General features: G+C 35.1%; 1 protein-coding gene across 15 annotated transcripts in view; it reads left to right on the top strand.

The window, feature by feature from the left end:
• NRXN3 (neurexin 3) overlaps nt 1–27,397 on the top strand; it is a 2,159,162-nt gene that overhangs the window by 1,819,143 nt on the left and 312,622 nt on the right. The gene's annotated exons all lie outside the window — the stretch shown is intronic.

Raw genomic sequence — 27,397 nt, 5'->3', positions numbered from 1 at the left:
TCTCCCTACCTCTTTTCTTTAATTATCTCCTTAATTTTTTTTAACTTTCTATATAGCATTTAACCATATAGCCTGGAATCATCTCAATTTTGTGTCATTTTATGACAAATTATGATCTTAACCTAAGAGTTTTGTGTTAGTTGGCAAGCAATTTTTCCCTTTATAAATACAATTGGGTAAATGTCATCACCTGGTGATGGGTACTATCAATTACTAATAGTATTGACATCAATAAATCATCTACCAATTGGTGTATTTCTTGTATTATCTTGTTTAGGAAGTGGCACCAAGTTTGTTCTTAGTTTCCTGATTCAATTTTAGAGGAAAAACAATGTTCCTATGTTTAGAACACCTTGTTAAAAGCTTTTTAACCTGGGGGGTATAACTCAAGCAAAGAGCCTGTCATCTAAGAAACAAAGACTACTGCTTATCCTTGAAATGGGAAAAAAAAGAAGAGAAAGTAAATGAGAATGGAAGGATGCTTAGCTGACAAGCAGATGGCTTTTCCTCCTTTGAAGCAGCCCAGTAGTTTCCAGCTGTGGTTGTGATGGAAAGCAGAGAGATACATGATTTAGACATTCATTTGTGAAATCAAAGTGGTTAGGCATTTTTATAACTTTCTTTTCATTTTAAAGTGAAAGTATTCACCTTATTGTTACTTGTTTTCATTTTATTTCTTTGACCCTAAACAACTTAGTATTAAACTCTTTCTGTTTAGTTAGCCTGTTGAACCCATTTCCTAGAATATATTTAATATAATGTTCAAGACAAAAAATGAATTTATAGTCTCATCTGGACCTAGTCATCTCTGTAGGATACTGATTGCTTATAATATCATGTTCAATGAAGTAGGAGAGATTTCTAATGTCATCTCTTGTTCTTTCTAAAAACAAACACATCATCACAGACTTTTAAAAAGTAATATTTTATTTGCCCTCAATTTCATGAAAAACCCCAATTTTTTAAACATTCCTTAAAAAAAAAGAGGTTTGAGTTCTCAATTCTCTCCCTTCTTCTCTCCTTTGCCTTTCCTCTCCCCAAGACAACAAGCAATCTGATATAGATAATTTCATAAAAAGTGACCATAAAGAACTTTTAAAGTACATCTGCATATAGTTAACAGAAACTAGACTGCCTACATTTCCATTTTTAACTTAGGGAATGTATGATTGAAAAATCTGTAACCCTAAAAAAGAACTACATATCCCAAGAGTCCACTGACTTCCCGTCATTATGTACTTTCTGTAGACAGAGGATAAAGGGTGTGGGCTTTGGAGGCTCCCTCTGTCTAATGTAGAATCAGCATTGATGGTGGTGAGTGGGGTTGACAAAATTGCAAATTTTAAATTCTTTTTGAGAGTAATTTTAGGTTAAGAAACATGCTACCTCTCCAAATCCAGAAAATGAACTCTTCTTAGAAGGCACCATGAAGATGATTCCCCAACCCACAAGCTACATCAAGAAGATCCAGAATGAACTTAGGGTGTGTTTGATTGAAATGAAGGTTGATTGAACATTTGTTTAGAATGTTTATTCTTATGCCAAAAGGTGACTGCCCCCTAACTGGCTTTTTGTCAATACACCTAGCAATTATTGTTTTTTTTCTCTTTTCCTCTTATCCTCAAATTATTGCAATTTCAAAGTTGCTATGTTTACAAAACCCACTGGAGAGACTAGTCTTCTGTGGGTCTCAGGGGGGAATGTATGATTGAAAATCTGTTACCCTTTTTTGAACTACATATCCCAAGAGTCCACTGACTTCCTGTCTTTACATACTTCCTGTAGTCAAAGGATAAAGGGTATGGGCTTTGGAGGCTCCCTCTCTCTGATGTAGAATCAGCATTGATAGTGGTGAGTGGGGTTGACTAAAAAATGGCTAACCAGCCATGGGCACGTGGTCCTTATTTTGTATCTTCTTTACTCCTTGATTTCTAATAATCATTAATAAATCTCTTAAAATATAATATTATTATTGATATTTAATTTTAACTTTTACAGGAATGAGAACAGGCATAGGTAGATGCCAGGGAAGATAATACTCTCTATAGTTATAATAATACTTTGGAACAGTAAGCAAATTTATATATGATATCAAAGATAATCATTTTCATTTTGATAGACTGATTGGCCATGCTGATTCTCAGAGACCATCTATTATTTAATGAATAACAATTACAGGTTTTAGAAACAAAAGTGTTAATATTTAATTTGATGCCATTGCTTCTTTATTCAGCTTTTGTTGTTTTTTGTTTCTTCATTTTAGCACCAGAGAGATTCGAGAGAGCTCTGCTGGCCAATATAATCCAAGTTAAACTAGACACTTGGTTCCTAGCAATGTATTTTATTTTATGCAAAATGTATTCTAGAACAAAACAGGATAGAAAAGATGTGGCTAAAAAATACTTAATGGAGAGAAAGCCCCCAAGATGCTTGAAAGGAACTAAAAGGGTGATATGAACAAAAAAAATTAAAAGAAATAATTTTTAAAAGCATAATATTGAGGCAAAAGAGCAAATGTTTAATAATTAGAGATCAAAGAAATGTCAATGGTTATCCAGTCCATAATACATGGATTAGTCGAAGCAATGTTTAATCTGAAGATGACTTGGTTGCAGTTGTTATCATCTGAAAAGGTTTTCTTACATGTAGAATTAGACAGTACGTAACAATGGAAAAAAATAATGAATTTGGAAGTGCAGGACCTCTGTTTGAAACATGACTTAGTTACTTATTACTATGGCCAAATCATTTAACTCCTCTACTGAGGCTTCAGTTTCCTCATCTCTTAATAGAGAGGATGGTTCACATGACTTTATCCTTTCTACATTTTATGTATTTAAAACTTGTTATTTTTGTTGTTGTTGTTTGTTTGTTTGGCATCAGAGAAAGGATCTAAGTCCAAGAAGAGAAAGTTATAGGGAGATAGATTTTAGTTAAATGTAAGAGAAAAAAAAATCAGCCTGCAAATTAGATCTATCAAAATGCAATGGGCTCCCTCCAGGGGTACTTAGGTACCTTCATATCACAGTCTACAAGTAGAGGCTTAATGGCCACTAGTTAATGATATTGTATACATGATTTAGCAGTTTGAAGCTTAGAGCATTTAGACTCCAAAGTTGCTTTAAACCTTAAAACTCTAGTATGTGAAATAAGTTCTTGGAGCCAAATCCATTTAAATGCAACAGAGCGCTTCATTATCCACTACAAGTAGTGGTCTTTTGTGGTGGAATGTACATTAAAATTCCAATGAGAAGAGCAGGAGTTTAAGGACTTTCTATAGAATCTGGCCTTCAGAAAGGAGACCAAAACTTTGAAAATTGCTTGTTGAGCTTGTGGAAACCAATCAAGTGAGGTGACATTAGAAATCATTCTGTCCTAGCTGTCATTCTTATCTCCTCCAGCAGGAGTTGGAAAAACATTTCTGAGGTTTCTCTTTAAGTCTTCCCCTGTCTCCACCTTCTTTTGGTACCACCTTTTCAAATATTTCTCTTATAGAAATGCTTACTTTTTGACAAAGGTATACCCTTATCATTTGAAATAGAGGAGGAGAGATGAAAAAGAAAATGGAAAGTAAAAAAAGAGAAAAATGTAGGAGGTGGGAGAGTAAGGATGGAGAAAAGGGAAAAAATGAAGAGAACACTTCTACCCACTAATTTTTCAATATCTTTAACTTTAAGGTAGGTTTACTTTTTAGTATGAAAATGATTTTTAAACTAATTCTAAGGTACAAAAAGCCTTTTACTTACATCAGGCTTGTGCATGTTAACCTATTGTTCTATTTGTTTTGTTCTTTGAAAATGCTTGTCAGACAACCTTTCAACACAGTGATGGGTGATTTACATTAGTGAACATGAGAAAATGTGAGGCCTGGGACACACATTGCTTTTTGTTCCTTTTTATGCAAAAGAACAGAAAAAGGGTCAGGCTCTTGTTATTTTACTTTATTTTTTTAGATTCTGAGTTAATCATAAAATTGTTGGATCATAACTTTAGACTTAGGAAAATACTGTAAAGCTCATTGTGCAAAAGTCAAGGAAACTGAGGACCAGGGAGGTTAAATTAATTGCTTAAGTTCATACAAGTAGTAACTAGTCAAATCAAAATTTGAACTCAAGTTTCTAACTTTAAATACATTACTCATTTTTCTACCTCATCATTAATAATGAAAGACAGAGCTATCAGATAAGAAGTGCTTCATCTTTCAAATGATAGATACATTTTTTGAGCAACTTCTAGTAGCAAGAACCAAATAGTTGATGGATATTAGTATACATTTGCTCTTTATTAACTTATCTAGGTCTTTATTATTACAGAATATTTTCTGTACCTTATTTTATCTTTATAACAAGCTTTTGAAGAAAGTCAAATAACTGCTATCTCCTTTTTTATATGAGAAAATGATAATGTCATCTTCCTTTATTTTTTTTTCAGCAGGGTCTCAGAAATCTATCTGCCAGAGATCTAATTACTTCTAAATGACATAACCAAGTCTTTAAAAATTGTATTTTAATTATATTTTCCCAATTATGTGTAGATAACATTTTTATCAATAATTTTCTAACATTTTTCAATCTATGTTGTCTTGCTCCTTTCCTTCTCCTTCCCTTTCCCAAAATAGCAGGTAATATAATATAGGTTATACTTATGTTTTCATGCAATACCCATTTCTTTGTCCATCCTGTTCTGAAAGAAGTTACATGTTTCTTATATAAGAAAAAAAAAACCTCCAGGAGGAAATAAAATGAAAAATGGTATGCTCCAATCTGCTATAGCAGTGAATATCCTTGTCATCATGCCTTCCATAAGCTAGTTTCAATCTTAGATCTTTTGACTCAAAGACTTAGTCTTTTTCTATTATATCTGAGAGCTTCCATTAGGCTATCATATCTATATCAGGAAACATTCAATTGCCTCATTTCCCCATGCAATGGTTTCTTGACAAATCTGTGACTGTTACCTATATCTGGATTAGCAAGAGCAAGCCTGCCAACTGAAACATTGACCTTGTTGGATGTATGTTTCCATCTGTTTTAATTTTATCATAACCATAACTGTTTGAATGAGACCATTCTAAGAGCAGTTGACTGTCTTCCCCATTTTCATGGTAGGCAATCCATTTCCTAGAAATGAATTACCTGAATTTTAGACCCTTCCTCCAGGATATATTGACTCATTGGAGCATTGTTGGGCCTGGGATGAAATGACCTCCTAGCATTTGATGTTAACCTTATGAGTTTATTATAATCAGGGGATGGAGAAAGAATAATAAAATTTAACTAACTTGGCAATGAGTCATAGAAACAAAGCAAAAATAAGCTTCTTTCCCTTGCTTGAGGTAGAATAAAAATAACTTTTGAAGGAAAAGATAAAATTTTGATATAATCCTTTTTCCTATAAAAAAAGATTGGAGCCAGGAAGGGATAATAGATTTAGGATAGTGGGGAGGGATGAGGGAAGGGGTTCAAGGTTGTCTAGAAGAGACATTTAAAAGATGTATATAAAAAAGATTAAAGTATAAATCCTATCAGAATGAAATTGCTTTTTTTTTTAAGTATCGTATTGATGGGACAAATGGGACAATGTGGTATGATAGAAAGAACACTGAATTTAGAGTCAGAGAAACTAGATTTTAGTCTTGGCCCTGCATCTTCATGTGTAACCTCAGATAGTTATTTTATCTGCCTAGCTTCAGGTTTTTTAACTGTAAAATGAATAATTTGGAACAAATGGACACTAACGTCTTCTCTAGCGTTAGAGTGTATGTATGTGTAAGAGAGAGAAACAAGACAGAGAGAATAAAAAGCAGCTGTTTAATTGAAGTCAGTTATCAGATTCTAACCAAAAGCTACTTTTCTAGACTCAGTTGTGCTGCCATAATTAAAATAGTCTCTGCCCTCTTTTCTTATTACCTCAAATATCTATTAGTTAAAATTGTTATTAAAAGTTAATTATGGGGCCAGCTGGGTAGCTCAGTGGATTGAGAGCCAGGCCTAGAGATGGAAGGTCTTAGGCTCAAATCTGGCCTCAGACACTTCTCAACTGTGTGACCTTGGGCAAGTCACTTAACCCCCATTGCCTAGCCCTTACCACTCTTCTGCCTTGGAGCCAATACACAGTATTCATTCTGATACGGAAGGTAAGGGTTTTAAAAGGAAAAAAAAAAGTTAATTAGTGTTGATTACAGTTAGAATCAAGAGATACAGAGCTGGAATGGAGCTTATTTAGTCCAAATCTTTCAACAGAGGCTGAGAAATTGTGACTTGCCAAAGATCACATAAATAATAAGTGTAAGATTGTAGATTTGTACTGAAGTTCTCTGGCTCCAAACCAAGCACTTTTTCCCAAGGTATTATATTTCCTCAGGCAAACAATAATCATATATGATAAAATGGACCATTTCATTTATATACAGTTGAAAAACTTTTGCATGAACAAAATCAATGCAGCTAAAAAAGAGAAAGTTTTTTTTAGCATATAATCTCTGATATATTTGAAACTGATATAAATATATTGGTGGATTGAGAACCAGACCTAGAGAAGGGAGATACTAGGTTCAAATATGCTGTGGGATTCTCGGCAAGTCACTTAACCCCCATTAAAGATAAGGATATATAGAAATATAGATTGATAGAGATAAGTATATATATATATATATACACTTATATGTGTATATATATATATATATATATATATATATATATATATACACACACACATATATAAAGAGAGATGGAGAGAGATCTCTTCCCCATTAGGTTAAGTCTAAGGGCCATTATGTAAGGGGTAAAAATAAAATAGTTGTACTAAGTTTAAGAATGTGGCTGTTGCAGATTAATATCTCTCAAGTCAGAATAACTTTTTTATGGTAGTTTATTTACAAAAAGAGAAAGAGTGAAAGTAAGAAAATCAGAGACAATAGATATTTACTCCAGCCAGCCCTGAACAAGGTAGAGCTTAAAGAGGCCCCAGCAAAGGGGGCCCAGAGGTAAATTAAACAAGTGTTTTAGCCAAGAGGCCTTTCTAAGACAAGGGGACTCTCCAGAGGTTAGTGCCTTCAGAAAAAGCCAGGGAAAAGAGTCAACCTTTTTCACTCCCCCAAAGGGGGAGATTTAAGGGCAGTCTCACCAAGTCCAGGGTCTCAGGTCCCTGAAGAAGATTCTTCACCAGCCTCTAACTCTGAAGAACAAAGAACCTCCTTCACAGGAAGTTACCTTTCTTTTTAAAGACCCTTCCTTTTGTCACTTCCTGTGCCTGACTTCCACTTTTATGTGAACCAAGTATAGTCTCTAAATTTTCTTAGGACTGCCCAGGAGGCAGTCAGTCATTTCTGATTTGTTACAAACTTTTAGTACACATGGGTTATAGACCTCCCCACTCAAGTGTAAAGTGGGGTGTGTACGCTTCTGGTGGTTAAATCTAAAAATGGGCAAGGAAGTGTTAATTCCATCTTCACATAAGTAAAAATTATTTCAATAAATAGTTTTTGATAAAGGATGATGAAACTACACAAAGTGATATAAACATATATTTCAAATCACTAATAAGAGAATTGGAAATTAAAGCAACACTTGAAATTTCACATCTTACTCATTAAATTGGCAAAGGTGACAAAATAAAGTGGTAACACTACAAAAGTCACTGAATTGTATATATCTTTTGACAAAGTGATACCACTATTAGGTATAAACTTCAACAAGGTCAAAGACAGAGGGGAAAGATATTTGTGTGTGTATGTGCATGTATATATATATACATAGATACACATATAGTTATATAGACAGATATTTATAGTAATATTTTGGTGGTAGGAAAAAATTCACACATAGAATTTTGAGAATGGCTAGTCAAATATTGGTATATAAGAATAGAATATTGGGGGCAGCTGGGTGACTCAGTGGATTGAGAGTCAGGCCCAGAGACTGGAGGTCCTGGGTTCAAATAGGACCTCAGACACTCCCTAACTGTATGACCCTGGGCAAGTCCCTTGACCCCCATTGCCTAGCCCTTACCACTCTTCTACCCTAGAACCAATACCCAGTATTGATTTCAAGATGGAAGGTAAGGGTTTAAAAAAATAGAATATTATACTCTAAGAATTAATGAAAATGGATCATTCTAAAAAGTTCCGGAAGACATATGAACTGATTCAGAGTGAAGTTAAAAAAAATGGGGAGAACAATTTATTCAATGAACACAATTGTGAAAAGGAAAGAATACTGAAAATCTTCAGAACTCCACTAAATGTATGTTCTAATTGTAATTTCAGACGACTGATATTAAGATATCCCTTGCCTTTTATCAGAAAAGTTAGGAATGAGACTCAAGTCAGTGTGTTAATCTAAGGACTCTCTTTATATGCTATGATCTAATATGAAATATAGCTTGAATATGAGTAAAGAATTTGGATCTTTTTAAATTAATATTTTGTTTTCCCCTCAGTTGCATGTAAAAACAATTTTCAACCTTCATTTATTTAAAAAATTGAGTTAAATTCTTCTATTCTCTCCACTCTCCCCCTCTCTGGGATAACAAACAATCTGATCTTGGTTTTACAGGTGCAATCACATAAACCATTTTTCCATAGTAGTCATTTTGCATAAGAGAAATTGAATTGAAAATGGAGAAAGGAAGTAATATAATGCATATTTTCAACTGCATTCATATTCCATCAATTCTTTCTTTGAAGACTAATGACATTTTTCACCTTAGTCCTTGGGGATTGTCTTAGATCACTAGATTGCTAAGAACAGCTGTTATCCATAATTGTTTATCATATAATATTGCTGTTACCATGTACAATGTTTTCTTGGTTCTGCTCACTTTGATATGACTCAGTTCATATAGATCTTTCCAGGTTTTTCTAACATTTTCCTTCTCATTATTTTTTATAGCACAGTATTATTGTATTACAGTCATATACCACAACCTGTTCAGCCATTCCCCAATAGCTGGACATCCCCTCAATTTGTACAAATACTTGCTTCTTTCTCTCTGTCTGTCTCTCTCTGTGTCTCTATCTCTGTCTCTCTGTCTCTGTCTGTCTGTCTGTCTCTCTTTCTTTCTCATTCTCAGATAAAGGCCTACTAATGATATGTCTGGTTCCAAGATTATGCTGTTTTAAATCCCTTTGGCTATAATTCCAAATCTCTCTCCAGAATGATCAGATCACTTCACAACTTCACAAGCAGTGCTTTAGTGTCACAATTTTCCCACACCTCCTGTAACATGTATTATTTTCCTTTTCTTTCAAATTAGTCAATCTAATAGGTACGAGGTGGTACCTCAGAGTTGTTTTAATTTTCATTTATCTAATCAAGTATGATTTGGAGCATTTTTTCATGTGACTCTATATAACCTTGATTTCTTCATCTGGAAACTGCCTTTTCATATCCTTTGACAATTTATCAATTATGGGGGAATAACTTGAATTCTTATTAATTTGACTCAGTTCTCCAAATATTTAAGAAATAAGACCTTTGTCAGAAATACTAGCTGTAAAAATGTTTCCCAGATTCTTGCTTTTCTTCTAATCTTGGTTTCATTGGTTTTGTTTGTGCAAAAACTTTTAACTTAATATAATCAAAATCATCCCTTTTATATGTCCTATGCTGGTATCTCTTGTTTGGTCATAAGATCTTCCTGTATCCATATATTTGAAAAGTAAATTATTCTATGCTCCCCTAATTTGCTTATGATAGCATTCTTTAGGTTTAAATCATGTATCCATTTTGCCTTTTTTTTTTAACTTAAGGTAGCTTGAGAAGTCCTGAAATCAAATCCAGCCTCAAATATTTCCTGTTTGTGTGAGCCTGGGCTAATCACTGAATTGCTTCCTGTTTGTAAAATGAAGGTGATTGCCTCTAAGGTCCTTTCCAACCCTCAACCAATGATTCTAGGAAAGACCATATTTATGAAAGTATCAAGGACTGACTAGAAAAGAGCGACTTTCTATTATCTATGTAGAATTTTTGCTGATATGAAACCATCTGGCCCCCACTCCCTCTGCCCTTTCCATCTTTGCTTCCCTACAAGCAGTCATGCTGTGAACCTCTCTTCCTTTCTTCCCTTAATTCCCTTTGGCTGCTGTTTCTTAAGCATTCTGCCAAAGGACCCCATGGAGTCAGCTTCCTTATTACTTATCCTGTGATACTTCCTTTAACAAACTCTTAGGTTAATATTCTGTACCTCAAAATATTAATTGACTACATATACAGTTAAATTTACCCTTATTGTGGTTGGTCTACTAGCCATAAAATGAATATTTACTTAACGAGAGAATTTTCCCTTTAATTCAGAAATTGCTTTTGCAGGCTGCCTGAAAACCTTATTTGATTAGGTACATTTCAGAGGCAGTCAAATTTGGGGTGCTATAAAGAGGAAGGAAGTCAATTACCTATTCCAAAGGGTACCTATTGCCACATTTTTACTTTAACCAAATTAAAAAAAATTAATGGGGATGGGGAGGAGGAGGGAGCATCATATTGGAGGTAAGGAAAGGATTGATATTCCTCCTGTGGACTATGCATTAGTTCATAGCTGTGTACAGAGGCAGCAAGACATTGATGAGTGGTTGAGCTTAAGGTTAGAAACACTGAGTTCAAATCCTTCCTTGAAGATTAGCTGCACAACCCTACACAAGTCACAATCTTTTTTTCAGTCTTAGACAGCTCCCTAGGATTTATTTACTATGCCATAAGTAAATTATATTTAGCATTGTTGGGAGGGAAGGGAATGTCTCTTAGTTAATGAAGTCATCGATACTTTGCCTATGGAGTTATGAACTATGAGTAGTTATTTGAAACCGTGTTGCAACAGGGTTGCATAATGCTATTCAAATATTTCCCTACTCCAACTACTGTTTCCAAAGATGTTTCTTCATGGTTCATTGTTTTAAAAATCCATTTCATTACCTTTCATATTTTCTTAACTGCATTCCTAACACTTTCTCTCCCTTTCCACATTTCTTAGGATTAGGAAATATCAACCTGTTTCTCATCTATTCAAATGAAACAATCTTTCCCAGTTCTGCTTTTATTTCATCCTTACCTAGTATTGCCAGGATATTTTCCACTCACATTCCCACTTTTGTAACTGGTGTAACCTAGAAAGTTGATTTAAAAACCTCTCTAGACTGGTAGATTTTTATGTGGAATGGGAAACTCAAAGTCTGGAGAGCTTAGAAGCCCAGTTCTTGTGTTTCTTTTTGTGCAGATGGACAGGCATGTTTTTCCTGAACCTTATTCAAGAGGTGATTTACATCCTTTTTGTGAGAGGCAGAGAACAAGTTTTAGAGGTAACATGTCCAAGTGCCACCAAGACCCTTTCTCCTTTTACAGGATATTAAGAGTCACCTCAGCCAGAGCAATTCAGAGAGCCAACGCTGTCTGCTAAATGCAGATCAGTGCTCATCTTCCAGTTTGGGTACTGTTGTGAAAAGGGGGAGGACAGGGTTCAAATGAAGAGTAGCAATGCTGCACCTGGAAACAGCAAATAAAGCTACTCACAAGGGAAAAAGGAGAACAAATGCCATAAGAGAACGGTCTTAAAGTGGGGCTTCCATTGCCCTTAATCTATTGATGGTATTTATGGAAGTAGCTTCAAATGTACAACTATTGCAATGGTAGAAGTCTCACAGTTTAAAGCAAAGGGCCAATCTGGCATTAATAGGACACTGCCATGTCATAAAGCAATGAAATAATATGGACCACTGAGACGAGAATTTTGAATTGTCTCTTAAGACTGAGGAGTGAGGAACAGGGACATAGGAAATAACTATTACAAAAACAAAAGATTTGGGGGTTTGGGGAGAGTGATTAGGGTTAGGTAATATTTGATCTCTGGATCAATTCACCTTAGCCTACATACATGCATCTTGAGGGGTTCAGGCTATATCAGTCAAACTGATTTTCACTGTTTCACCAATTTGTTAGGGTTATGGGCACTAGAATATTATAAGCCATAATTTCAGATCACCCTAGATACTTTTGACACTTCCATGTACCACAGTGAAGATTCAAGGGGAGGAGTCCAGTGATCTACCCTCTCAGGCACTTATACTATACATCCCATTCTTAAATAGCCCATCCACAATAATTACTTTATTAGTTTCACTATATTATTTCTTTCCACCAATTAAAGATCAGTTTGATCCAGGGGACACAGCAGTAACTTTTGCATTATCTGCCTTAACTACATACCTTGGTAGAAATTTCAATGCATTTCCTTCAAATATTTTTACATTCTTGTGATTATATAGGACATTCCAAGGTGCTCAGCTTGGAGAGATACAAACTACTATCTTTTGCCTCAGTGCCTCCCTTGCACCATACTAGATTGACCTGTAGTCAAATGCATTTCTGTAACTCTTCACGTTAAAAACCAGCCCAGTTGAATAGTGAATAAGAATCTGTGTTGTATAACCACAGACCAACAAGAAGTATGCTTGTGAAAGGTGTTTACCATTATCATAGAGACTTTATCACATAGGACAAATGAAAGGAAGGATTCAGGAAAGAAGGCAAGTCTTTACATATTCTAGTTTCCAGGTGACAGGTTTAATTACAAAAACCTTCCAGTGTTTCGTGAAAGAGGTCTGATCATTCAAAAGACTTTGGCATACATATCCACATGAAAACAAAACAAATATAATAAGGGTTCAGAATGCCTTTCCCCATTCCCTTAACTGCTAGTGACTTTCCCTCTGAGATCTTCTCATTTATTCTGTATATATCTTGTATATGCCTACCTATTTACATATTCTTTCCCTATTAGAATGTCCTTAATAGGACCCCTTTTTGTCTTTATTTATATCTCCAGAATTTAGCAAAATGTCTCCCATATATTTGTCTCCCATATATATATATCTCCCATATACTGATTTATCCAAATTAAGATATATAGTCAGATGGACAGTACATTAAGTAAAATATCTTTAGAACAGATATCAACAGACAACAAAGTAAAATCAGAATTGATCAGGAGGAAAGTGTATTTGATTACTTTACCAAAATTGCATGGTATTTTTAATGACCCTGAGAATCTGCTTGGAAGAGAGGTTGATTTAAAAAAAAATAACATCAGTATTCTGATGATTTCATATGATTATGACTTGTGGAAAAACTAAGACCTCTGAACAATTAAAGTTAGCAATGGAGATTTATATATGTAGATTGTAACATATCACTAAGTAACATCACAGGCATGCCAGCAGAGATGTGTATGACAGGAAAATATAGTGTTCCATTCATGTTACAAGACAGAGTAACTGTTGAAAAGTCTTCTTTGGTATCCACACAATATCAAGAGACCTCTAGAAGGATGCCTCCAGCACTTTGGGTGGGGCAGTCTACAAGGGTGGCAAATGGAATATTATATCACTTTAAAAATATTGACTGGTATTGCCGATTTAAAAAAAAAACCTTTTTAGAAAGGGATGATTCTCTGGGACAGGACAAAGGTAGGAAGAATAGGAAGGAAATCTAAACATTCTAAAGACATGTTATCAATATAGAAAAGAGAACTAGAAAATAAACGTTTACACTGTCTCTTTCTTTGTTTCTGTCTCTTTTTTACTCTGTCTCTATTCTCCAAAACGTATGTATGTGTATATATATATATATATATACATATATATATATATATATACACATACATACATCTGTAAATGCAGGGGATCAAGGAACAAAGAAAATGGAAAGGGACGAACTTACATGTTTTTATAGCTAAAGGTCATTTGGTCATTTAAAAAAGTTTAAATAATTGTAAGCATAAGCTTAATTTGTTTTGTTATTTTTGAAGTCACAGTAACAAATTATTCATTAGAAAGGAGAAAAATAAGAGGAAAAAGGTATCCAATTAATATAGGAAATATGCCAAGATCTCGTATTCATGAGGAAATTGGAGAATTTCCTGTTTTAAGAAAGGGAAATTGCTTTGGCATTTTATATTTTTTTAAGTATGTACAGCAAGACTTTAAAAAGTAGAAAAGCCCCTTGTGCTGTTGGTGGAAAAAGCTCAGTGAATGTTTCCTGATGTCATTGATGCTCTCTCGCAAACCATTCTAGAGCTGTACCAGAGAAGGTAATGTGTCACTGTTTATGATGTACTGGGTGTCGATTTAGAATCAGAGGGTCATATTCTTCCCTCCATGTCATGTTGCCTCTCTGTTACTCTTTTCAATAAGAACATGATATGTAAAAAATAAATTGGGCAATGTGACATGTCTGTATCATGCACATATCACTCTGTGACCCTGCTTTCATGGGGCTGACTAGCCCAAATTAGGAAAACTGTCACTATTATACTTCACTTAGCTTTTTAAATTAAAAGCTTCATGAGAGCATAATGTCCTCAGCCACCCTCCTATTGAATTACCAACTCAGGAGTCTGGATGGCAGAATCTTAATTTTGAAACAACTGTGTATCCCCCAGGCTCATTTGACTGTACTTGGTCCTGTGGTGCTTACATATGCTTATCAAGGGTCCTGGTGGCATTGATCATTTGTAGGTAGAATGTGACAATAGGAGACCCCTCCTGGTGTGTGTTTATTAGGCTTTCCCTTGTTGCCAAGGACTAAGTGGTAGGGAGGGGGAGCCATTTGCTACTGAAGGAGATGGACTGCTGCATGGTTTGAGAATGAACAAATTGGCAAGTTCTTTTTAGTTCATACTGCCAGGTTGATGGAGGAACTCCATGATTTTGATAATAGAAGTAACCTGAACTTGATTCTGAGACTTTGGAGCACTTGTGTGCTATGGAATTAGTTAATGAGGCTTTCTTTATTTGAGCTTTGGAATGCCTCCAAAACCCATTCGGGAGGGAAATGAACAAATGTCTTTTTGTTACCTCCAGATAAATCTTCATGATGAAATGCAGAGCTCCTCTGCCTATTCAATCTTCTCCCTTCTTCCTTCCCAGTGGACACTCAATTACCAAAGAAGCTGAGGGAGGAAATAAGAAAAGGTCTTCATTCTTCTTTTGTTGTTATCCATACTTTTTCTTTAGTTATGTTTAGATTGTTTTGTTTTAAAGTTGGAAAATTCTAGATACATAAAAAAAGAATATGAACTTGAGAGTCTTCTGAAGATGGGACTCTAGAAATCCTCAAATAATGAAGCCTGTGAAATAGTTGCATATATTCAAATTTACATTGTTCAAAGTTATAGTTATATAAAATATAATTATTTATTACAGCTCAATGGAAAACATGCAATGTGAAGTCAAATAATGTATCCATCTCATGGTGTTCATTATTTCCATTAATCTGTACCTCCTTGTAAAATATCACAGTGGCATAAACACTGCAAATTAATATAGACAAAATATAACACATAAATAGCTCTGTCATAGATTTGTGCTTAGCATATTTTGAGCATTGAAATTTGGGTAGAAGGATGATTTCATTCATTTAAATTAGAAGGAATTATCTGTCAAAGCCTTGTAGTTACCTTTCCTCTGATGATTCTCTAGTATGTCAAAACAATCCCTCAATAAAATTGCTGAATTTTAGTGTGTTACTGAATTTGAACACTTCTCTTTGGATTCATTATTCTGAAATATGTTTGGTTGATATTAGGATTCTGTTTGCATGACAGAAGACAGGTAAAAAATCAATCTCTATTTTGATGGGAACTTTTTCTTCCATTTAATCTAGTAAAGGAAACATAAGGTAAGGTAGTTGAAATAGTAAGTCCTTTCTGTTTTGAAAATCTATAATTAGGTGAAGGTTACTCCCCTGTTCATCTATAGGCATGATGTTCTCTATAACAAGAGGGTTAGGAGGAAAGGTATATTTAAGAATAAGTTTTTTTTGTCACTCTAACCATAGTATATAATATAAACACTTTTTATAAACTTCATTCTGATCACCAACTTTGGTCCGTTAGCATCAAAACTTCCCTCTTTCATTCTCATTCTTTGTCTGAGACATTTTTAAAAAGGTAGACGAGAAGAAGGACAATTGATTTATCATGAAGAAAAATGATGGAAAGAAACATATGATCAGTGTATACTGCTGAGGCATCCAAAGTAATAGTCATATGTATATAATTGGAAGGAGAAAACTGTAGAACTTGCTTATGAGCCAATATTCTTCTCTAGGATCATAACTCTCAAATGAGGGCAAGGATACAACTTTAGGAAATTTAATAATAACAGTAAACATTTACATAGCACTATAAGGTTTGCAAAATGCTGGAAAATACTTCATTTTATTCTCCCAATTACCCTGAGAGATGGATGCTATTATTGTCTGCATTTTAAAGATGCAGAAATTGAGACAAAATGAAGTAACTTGCCCAGGGTCTCACAGCTAGTAAGTTTGTCTAAGGCTGCTGAGGTCTACTTCACTGCAAAATGCCTGCTCTATCCATTCATTGCTTCTTCTAGCTGCCAAGTTTGAGAAAAGAGTAATGTATATCATTAAGGAAAGCCATGAAAACAGCTGCTTGAGTAGGCTTTTTGATGTGAATCTCTCAAATATATTTCAAGATATTGGAATATCTGAATGGTTGATCTACAACCCATTTACTAATTGTTCATACTTCCCCCCTAAAAATTAAAACCAGTTGCAGAATGGCATGTAGCATATTAAAAAGTTAAAGTTTGAATACCACCTGTATGCTTAGTCCTTCATCATCCTTCAAGGTTCAACTCAAGTTATAACACTGCCATGAAAGATAAATCCAGTCCAAATCTGATTCTCTCTTCTGATTCATAATACATATATACCATATAACAATTTAGCTGACAATTAGGCATTTATTGTCTTTTGGAATCTTTTATTAGATAATAATCCACAATAACAATATCATATTGGTATTTAGTACTTACAGAGTTTATGTCTTCTCTCCCCAAATTATATGTTCACCAGTAGAGAGAAGACAAGGTTCATGAGTCATGTATCTATCTCCTGTAGTGTCTGGCATAGGATTCTGTCATTGTAAGAACTTAATAAATTCATCATCTGTAAAATGAAGGGATTGAACTAACTGCTTTTAATGGTCTGATCTCACACTAAATATTTTCCTTCTATGATCTTAAATATTTAATAGTTGATAATATATTTCCAGTATAATTGCTCAAAATATTTTCTTTTTTTCTGTAACTTCCAATTCCTCCCCAGCCCTGTTCAGTCTAAGTAGATGACTTCATCTCCAGATTAAATAAAATTGTGTGTATATGTAATTATGTATATATACACATATATGTAAACATAGAGATGCATGGATTTACATATTATTGATATGTAAGCATTTCTATAAAACATTTATGTCATGTATAAACATGCATATGTTTTATGTATGAGTATATATATATATAAATATATCCTACACATAGATACATTCCTATAAATTATACATAAATTATTTGTAAAAACATGTTTATATTTAGATATCATAGGTACATATACATATATACCTATGTATACATTTTTGTGACCCAATTTGGAATTTTCTTGACCAAGGTATTAGAATGGGTTAACTACTTCCTTCTCCAGTTCATTTTATAGACAAGGAAACTGAGCCAAACAGTATTAAATGCCTTGCTCACATTCAGATAACTAGTATATTTCTGAGGCCAGATTTGAATTTGGATCTTCCTGAGTCCATGATGGATACTCTATCCACTATACCAACTAGTTGCCATATGTGTATGTGCATATATGTCTATACTACACATACAAATGTATATTTGTAAAATAAGTTTAAGAACAATCAACAGAATATCTGTGTCCAGATTTAAAAATCAACTTTATGTAGGGGTGAGATTTCTTTCTTCTTTTTTTTAGTGAATTCAATTTCTTTTTTTAATTATATATTTTTTTCAGATTATGTATAGACACAATTTTTGATAATCACTTTCTGACATTTTTTAATTCATATTCTTTCCTGCTCTCCTTCTTCTATTCCCTTCCTCTCTGTGAGATTTCTTTCTTTCTTTTTTTTTTAAACCCTTACCTTCCATCTTGGAATCAATACTCTCTATTGGTTCCAAGGCAGAAGAGTGGTAAGGGCTAGGCAGTGAGGGTTAAATGACTTGCCCAAGGTGACACAGCTAGAAAATGTCTGGCGTCAGATTTGAACTTAGGACCTCCCGTCTCTAGGTCTGGCTCTCAGTCCAGTGAGCCACCCAGCTGCTCCTTGAGATTTACTTTTAACATGAAAATTCTAGCACTGTACAAGGCGATAAAGAACAGAGTGAGGGAGGAATGTGTTAAAGTCAGTTAATGGGATAGGGATAACACATAAAGAGGTGCTTGTGGAATGAGAGAGAAAAAGGTAGAGCTTTGGGGAAGGAATTATGTGCTTGATGAGACCTCATTAGATACTTTCAACTATCAGAATCTTTGGGTCGCAGTTAGTGGTTTGAGAAAAGTGCATAAATCAACAATAGTGCAGCTTTCTGTAGCTAAGTTAGGACCCAAGGGGAAAGTTCCATGGAAAGTTGAGGCAGTGGCTTCCATAGTAATGAAAGTGGGAGGGCATCAAGAGAGGAAAGCACTCCACTGTACATGGCTGCCATGAACCTTCTCACCCACAGAACAGCTCACCACTGCCAAGTATTATGAAAAGCACTTAAGTTATTGTTTTAGTGGAAGAACAAGAGTTGCTATAGGACAGGGTTCATTGAAAAAGTCCAGCTGATTCAGAGAAAATATATATTCAAGAACTAGAATAGGTAGGTCCAACTCTCCCTTCCATGATCATGATGGCAAGGAGTGCTCTTTGACAATGTTACTATGGACCCCTGGGCTTCCTCATCTGATGTGCATCTTAAGGACTTCTGCCTTTTTCTATTCTCCTCACAGCTGAACTCTGTTTTTTTTATGTCGTCTTTGCTGATTAGAATATTAATTCCTTAAGTATCGGGTCTCTAGAGTTTCTGATTTGTTTCCTTAACCCTTAGCACAGTGCTTGGAACAGAATAAGAACTTAATTATTTTTTTTTTTGCCCATTCTATTTTTCCTCCCTCCCACTGCTACTGCCCTGGTTCAGAACCTCTTTCTTTCTTGTAAGCCTCTTAACTGGTATCTCTACTTCTAAAATCTCTGTTTCTCAATCCATCTTCCACATCACTATCAAAGCAAAATCCCTTATATGTATAAGTACAATTATGTCATTCATCCATTCAAAAAATCACCAGTGATTACCCAATTAAAAAAACTTCTTTACTTGACATGTAGTTTCCTCCAAAATCTAATTCCAACCATCTTTCCTGTCATTTTCCTGTATATTCCTTCTCAAACCCTAAACTTAATCCAAATTGGATTTACTTACTATTTCCTAATTTTCTTCTTTTCTATTTTATCTCCAAGCTTTTGGTGATGCCATTGTCTATGCCGAAAATGATATCCCTTCCTTTTTCTTATCAATATTCTTCTCCTTCGAGATCCAAATATGATTCTACTTCTTCAATTAAATCTGTCCTAATTTCACCAGCTATCTTATTCCCTTTCCTAGCGTCTCACAGGCCACTCTATCTCTACAATGCAGTTAATAACTCATTGGCTTTTTTTTTTTTGCTTACTTATACACATTCTATCTTTACTTTTCTAGTAGATTGCATTCACCTTGAGATTGTGTTTTTTTGCAGGGTTAAGTAGCACGTCCTCAAAGAGACAAGAGTGCCAGATCATCTTACTTCCCTTCTAAGGAACCTGTCAAAAAGCAACATTTAGAGCCCAACATATAACAACTAATTAATTGAAGACTAGGAAAAGAGTATGACAAGGCTTTATATTATTACCTTATCTTTTAAATTTATATGTGTAATACATCAAGGAAAATGCTAGAATAGATGAATCAAAAGCTGAGATTACAAGCTTGCCTGGAGAAGTATCAACAGTCTCAGATATGCAAATGATACCACTCTGATTGCAGAAAGTATAGAATTAAAACACTCCTTAATAAGGGTTAAACAGAAATGTGTAAAAAGCTGGTTTGAAGCTTAGCATTAAAAACAAAATAAAACAAAACTAAGGTCATGGCAACTTGTCCCATCATTTCCTAGCAAATAAAGGGAGGAAAAATGGAAACAGTATCAGATGTTATATTTTGAGGTTCAAAGATCACTATCCACAATGAAATTTAAAAATACTTGCTCTTCTGAAAGAAAGCTATGGTGAATTTGGACATACTAAAAAGCAGAGATATCACCTTCCTGATAAAAGTCTAAACAATCAATATAACAATATATGGATGTGACATTCGAACTATATGGGAAACTGAGGGCTAAAGAGTCAACATTTTTGAATTGTGGTACTAGAGAAGACTTTGGAAAATCACTTGGACAGCTCCGAGATCAAGTCAGTCGGTACTTAAATAAATTAATTCAAGACTATTCATTGAAAGAATAGAGACTGAAGCTAAAGATTAAACACTTTGGACTTGTAATGAAATTGACATGGGCACTGTACCCCAGAAACCCAGGCCAACTATTATCAGGGAAAACTCCTTTGCCTTTGCATCCTTGTGACTCTTAACCTAGAAACACCCAATGACCCCACCCAGGGTCCAGAGAGGTTTACCCTCTTTTGTCCTCTAGATTTAAGGTGGACAAAGAAATGAATCCTTATGCATCCAGGCAGACCCCAGTCAGATGACCACCCCACTCCACCAAATGCCTGAGGGACTAACATTCTGGTCACGTCCACACCAGGACACAGCATCTAAACAGTATATAATCCCCAGAACTGATGCCTTCTGGGGGACAGACTCTCCATCCATGTTGTCCCCATGGAGGAACAGCCTTTCCTTTCATGCTGTCCTCCCACGAAACTGCTCCCCATCTTGCTGTTCCATCTTGCTATCCTCCTGGCCACTCTCAACATTACTCTCTAAATTAATAAATCTCTTTTTGTTTTTAAGCTAAGTTTTGGAGTCATTGCATGCTTGCAAAAGGCATCCTTCCCGAACCCAAAAGGGTATCTTTCCATGACCATAACAAAATGATAGGAACCATATGGAAAAGTCCCTAATATTGAGACAGAATGAAAGCAAAAGGAAGGAAGGGAGTAGAGAATGAGATTGCTAGATGGTTTCATTAAAGCAATGAAGAGCTAGGACAGACACTGGGAGACAGTGGAGGATAGAAGGGCCTGACATGCTATGTTCCCTGGGGTCATGAAGAATCAGAAATGACTGAATGAATGAACAGAGAGAGAGAGAGAGACAGGAGTCAGACGTTGTGGCATCCAGATTAATACTTAAAAAGGAAAAGACTTCAAAAGGGAAGATTTGGAGGAGTACATTCTAGGTTCTGTTCATGGTTAGCTACATGAATTCACAGAGGCAGAAGAGAGCAAGAAAGACTAGAGAATAGATAATAAAGTACATATGTTGACAAAAAAAGCAGAATACAAGAAAAAGAGAGGGAGTAGTGTTATATGAAATTGCTGGAGTAAAATTATGGAAAGCCTTATATGCCACAGTTCTTTTTTTTTTTAATTAATAGACAACTTTCTACATCGAGGGTTAAACTTGGGACCTATGAACTCTTTTTTTTATTGACAATGTATTTCAATATAGCTTATTTCCTTTATAACCCTATTTTATGCATTTAAAAACATTTAAAAGAAGAGTTCCATAGGCATCACTAGATTTCCAAAATGATCCCTGAAACAAACCAAAAAACAAACCAAAACAAAACAGTTAAGAACCTCTGTCTAGCAAAAGGGTGAAATATTCTGATAGGACAATGGTTTGTATTCTCTTTGACTTTGACCTTGCACTAGCCCAGTGATCCCCTCCCCCCAACCCTGCAAGCCACTGGAAGATACTGAAGAATTGAAGTGTATTTATGTGGGAACATAATTGTCTGTTTTAAATTTCTGAGCACCAGTGTATATATATATATGTAAAGTTCTTTCTGATGCCTCTTTATAGAGTGGGAGATCCTCATCACTTAGGTGGCAAAAGGGTTATGATTTATTATTATCGTTATTATTATTTTATCATATTAACTATAAAAGATCATCTACTTAAAATGCAGGGGGTATCATTAAGGGGAAATCTCACACCAATGGAATTCATCTTATAAAAATATGTGTGAATTTATCTGATTCTTTTGACTTTTTGTCTCTGTCCTTCCAATAATCTTCTTGCTGAATACCATACTTACATTGCTATTGTTGTTATTGTTGTTGAGTCATTCAGTTGTGTACAACTCTTCATGATCCTGTGGACTATAATGTCCATGGAGTTTTTCTTGGCAAAAATAATGGAGTGGTTTGCCATTTCTGTCTCCAGTGGAATAAAGCAGACAAAGGTTAAGTGACTTTCTAAGGTCATATAGCTAGTAAGCATCTGAGGCTGGATTTGGATTCAGGTCTTCCTGACTCCAGGCTTCGAGCTCTATCTAGATGAAACATAATTTGTATTGTTGACTGGAAAAACACAGAACCACTAACATAGTCATAAAACCAAATCTTTACTCAGGAAAAGAGATAAGTCCCTAATATTCAGTTGCCACACAGAGCCAAGTACTGAGTACCACCCAGAGTCAAGACTCTGGGGTTCTGGGGACAGTGTCTCTGAGAAAATCACCAACAAAGATGGTTCTCCAAAGGATGAGAACATAGGGGTCTTATATACCTTTTGGGAAAGTCAGGACAGGAAAGTGTGATTGCTTGACTTTACAAAGACTTACAAAGAAATGTGGAGTCCAGGGCTGGAATATCAGTGAGAGACTGATGCTTTACAATAGATACAAGAGGAAGATTCCAACCAGGCGCTGGGCTACCTGGGAGAGGTCTCTGATAAAATCCAAGAAACTTATAAGACAAAAAGGGTACTTCAGATCTGATTATATTTACTAGTCCCATCTAAACTGCCATCATAAAGTACTTTAAGGTTTATTGTTTAGCCAGAGACCAGGTCAGTCTGGGACCTCCCTCAGGGCAAGTTCCCAAGGGAGGGGGCAAAATTAGGGTTCCCAAAAGACCCAGTTGACAGTACCTTACTATTAATAATAAAGGAATAGCAGGTCCTCCAAATATACAGGATTTGAAATCCAATTGGACCACCTGTCGTGATAATATTTAACCTACTTAAAGCAGCTCAATTCTTACCTCCCATATTTTCTCCTCTATTCAAATTGCAGGGGCAGGGAATAGGCAAGCTCTATTTGAAATAATTATTTTTGTATAAAGAGAAGTGTTCATGTGTTCATGGAACAAGTGTGCCCAGGGTTGATTGCTTTGCATGATAGAACTGCTGTTCATTTATTTATGAATGTAAACAAAGTCCAATTAGTTTGAGCTCAAGGAAGAAGGAGGAAGAGGAAAAAATGGTCACGGATGGCCTTTTACAGGGATTTTTTTCCCCCTCATGTGAAGCTTGCAACTCATTTTCATGAGTTGAATTCTGCCAGAATGGGTGTCCTATTGGAGACTCGCTCTGCAGATGTCATTTTCAGACTTTGGCAAGTGGCATTTAATAATTTCTAATCTTCCTCTGAATGTAGATTCTTTCTTCCTACAAAAAATATTTGAATTCTTGCTACATTTCCCTTTCTCTTGCTGTTCCCTCCCCCATTATTACACTGATTTCATGCAAAATTAATTATCAGTCCTGTCACATATTGCACAGCTAACAGTGGTCAGTATTGAATTATGGGGGCTGCAAACGCAATTTTCAGCAGCCTAATTGCTTCTCCTGTATCCAGCGAAACATTACATTAAATATCCACAGTGAGCAGATTGTATTCGATTTCCATAACAAACTGGTGCGATTTCATTACTGGAATCCCCAGCACTTAGGCACATGCCTGTTTCTTAGCTGCTCTACCTCTCTGGCTCAGATGGAACTGAATACCTGGTGAGCTGTACAGTTCTGTACTGGTGAGATTTAGCTTTAAGTATTGAACAGGCGTAACCTGCACCTGAATCCCATTGACCTTGGCCAAGTCATTTAATCTCACTAAGTCTCAATTTCTCTTCTGTAAAAAGAGGATAATTACAATAGTAATCCTTTATGTAGCACTTTTCTTTGAGGAAGTTTTACATATGGCATCACATATGATCCTCATAATTAACTTGAGAGGTTGATACTCTTATTAACTCCATTTTATAGATGTAGAAACTGAGGTGGAGAAAAAGTTAAATGACTTGTCTAGTGTCACAAAACTAGTAAGTAACTAAGGCAGGATTTGCAATTAGGTCTTTCCAATTTTAAGGCCAATATTTGATGTGAACGACCTAGCTATTTCCTAATAATAATCCTTGCCTGATCTTTTCCACTGGACTATTTGGAGCAAAATGCTTTGTAGAAAGTAAAATCACTTTATAGATGAGAGAGACAGTGAGGAGATGTGGAGAATCCCTCTGATTTCCCAAGCATCCACTGGAAACTGATTATACTTCTCACACATGGTAGAACAATGTGGGGAATTCAGAGATTTAAAATTTTTGTGTTAGAAAGCAATTCAGGGTTCTTCTCATCTGTGTCTCTTCTTTTATAGATGAAGGAAGCTGACAAGTTAGGTAAAGGGATTTCTTAGGGACCACACAGTTTTTGGTTTTTTTTTTTTGTTTGTTTGTTTTTTGGGGTATTTTTTTTTGGCAAGGCTGAGTTTAGAACCCAAGCTCTTGATTTCTATCCCTTATTTTTTGTTTTTGTTTTTTTTCTCTTACAATGTCAGGAATTCCTTCATTTTCAACCTGTTGTGGAGGTATGCATCAAGCCTCAATTCTGTACTAAGGTAGTAAATTTTCATGTAATTACCATTATAGGTTTCTACCTCTTACTTTTTTCTGTGACTTTTAATGTACAATAACCCTCAAATCTGCTTTGCTTTAGGAGTCACTCAATTAAAAATTGACAGCATGACCTATAAAAGTAGAAGAAAAATGGGATTTTTAATGGATCAGGTTTGAGGTTATTGGCCTTTTAGGGTAATGGTTTTCAATATTGCATATATACTTTTAAAAAGTTTTAAGAAAAGCTACTTAAACTTTTTATTTGGAGTGAGGCCATTTATAGGTACTACAAAAATCTTCTTTGATTCAGCATCTGATAAGCATCAGTCTGAGACACTGTGATATATTAGGGATTCATAATTATTTTAGTCCATCTATTTTTTCAACTTCTTGATTTAATGATTTTTTTAAAGCTAATTTTGCTTTGAACAGTACATTGACATGGAGAATGTTGGCACTTGTCCCCATTAATTTGCCCTATATCTGCCATAGAAACAAACTTTTTTTTCAGGTTAGAGAGAAAATCAAACCTTTAGTTAAGAGTAACATTCAAACTGTTGTCTCCAATTTTTATCCTTCCTGTCAAATGGCATCAGATGGGGTAAGGAATGGCCCTGGCTGTCATTGGATGCCACCAGCAACATAAAATATGGTGGGGCTGGGGGCGGAGTAGTAGAGGAAGAACAGATCTGAAGAAAAAGATGAGAGGTTAAGAAAGAGACTGAGACAAGCTAAAAGAAGGAGGATTCACAAAATGAAAAGTAGTTGGAAGCCATCTATCCAGGTCCTTAGAGATATTGTATACTATCCTCACCATAGACTGCCAACCTTTGCTCCAGGGTATGGGGGTCACCAAGGGAGGCACAGATGAGAATCTTTTTCTCTTCTACTGTCATCTCTGTAAGTTGATATATCAAAGAAAGTGCCTACTCCTTCACTGTGATGTCCTCTACAGAATTCTTCTGATCATTTATATCTAGGAAAGAACCAGAGACTCTGATCTAAATTTGAAAAGCTTTTTTTTTTTCTTTCAATCCACCACATGAGACATCCAAGTAGTCTGTAGAGTTTGTTTGGAGGGAGGTGGTATTTTATTATTGTATTTGCTTCCTTTTCTCCCCCTCAAGGCCTTCATACATCTAAGACAAACCCAACATTCATTCCTTTCAGAATGTAGTGACTTTGAGAAATACTAGTGGTTTGATGAGCTTCTCCATTTGATGAGCACTGCAGTCTCACAGTCAGTGGTTTTTCCAAGTTCAGAGCCCTGTTTTCTTTCTCAGCATCTAAGCTATTTTATCATCTCAAAATAGTTTGGAAATGTATGAATGGAGAGGAAGGAAGAATGTAATCATTATCTGGGCTTCAGAAAAAAACATTTCATCATAACCTCAAGAAAAACTCTTTCATGTCCTTTTAGTCTTCCATTTATAAAATGTAGTTTCCTCTTATAGAATGGAAGTTTCTTGAGGACAGGGGTCATTTCAAGCTCATCTTGGTATCCCCAAGATTTGGTATAATGCCTAACATATAGTAAGAACTTAATAACTGGTCTTCCATGAAAAACAAAACAAAACAAAAATTTAAAAATCTTTTAGTCCTTTCCCTCTGGGAGTACCTCCTGGTTTTTTTTTTGCAGTGTATATCCTAAAATATCTTGATGTGTGTATGTGTTTAGCTCACATTCTAAAAAGGGAAGACAAATATATGAGCCTGTATAGATGAATATATATGTATAAACATATATCTGTATAATATATATATACACATATATATATTTGTAGATGATTGTCTTCTCCTTTCTCCTCTAAAAGGGAAAGCCAAAAATATATGTATCCATTGTTTTCCCCTTTTCAAATGTAAACTCCTTGAAGGCATGGACTTGTTTTTAATTTTCTTTATAACCCCAGGGATTAACATAATGACTGGTACTTAACTAACTGATTGAACGTTAATTGACTGACTAAAATGTTGCAATCAAAACACAATCCAAAAAGTGCTCATACTTCTCAGGAAGAAATTCTTTTATGATATCTGCAAACAGTTAAGAACAATTAAAGAAGTCTACTAACCTGGAAACTTGCATGATAGCAATATAATAGGCAAAATTTCCTATTGACAGAAGGATCTTGTCTAATAGAGAAGCTAAACAAGTGACAAATGACTAGGAAACATTTCCATCTTTATTCAGTTAATCAACAACAAAACTAGCATTATTTACTGGGGGACTTCTGTGTGCTAGACACTGTGCTAGATGCTGATGATATGGATAAAAAAAGTGAGGAAATAGAACATCTCTGTTCTGCACTTTAAACTTGTTTAGAAAGATGAAATTCCCAGTATACTTATATTCTTTTTTACTAACTGATTATTCTAATAACCATTTAAAATAACGGTAAAGAGGGTAGGTAAGTCAAACAGTGGATAGAGTACCCAATTTGGACTCCGGAAGACATAAATTCAAATCTGGTCTCAGATTCTTATTTGCTAAATTAAACTGGGCAAGACATTTAATCCTATTTTGCCTTAGTTTCCTCATTGGTAAAATAAGCTAGAGAAAGAAATGGCAAACCACTTCAGTATCTTTGCCAAGAAAATAACAAATGGGGTCACAAAGAATTGGACAAGTCTAAAAAAAGAACTGAAAAAATGGAAAACTGGATTGGATAGGAAATAAATGTGGAGAAAGGAGGATTAG

This window comes from Monodelphis domestica, chromosome 1 (assembly GCF_027887165.1).
Source record: "Monodelphis domestica isolate mMonDom1 chromosome 1, mMonDom1.pri, whole genome shotgun sequence".
In the NCBI taxonomy this organism is placed as follows: Eukaryota; Metazoa; Chordata; class Mammalia; order Didelphimorphia; family Didelphidae; genus Monodelphis; species Monodelphis domestica.
Note: the sequence above shows the minus strand (reverse complement) of the source record. Positions and strands in the feature narration are given on the sequence as shown.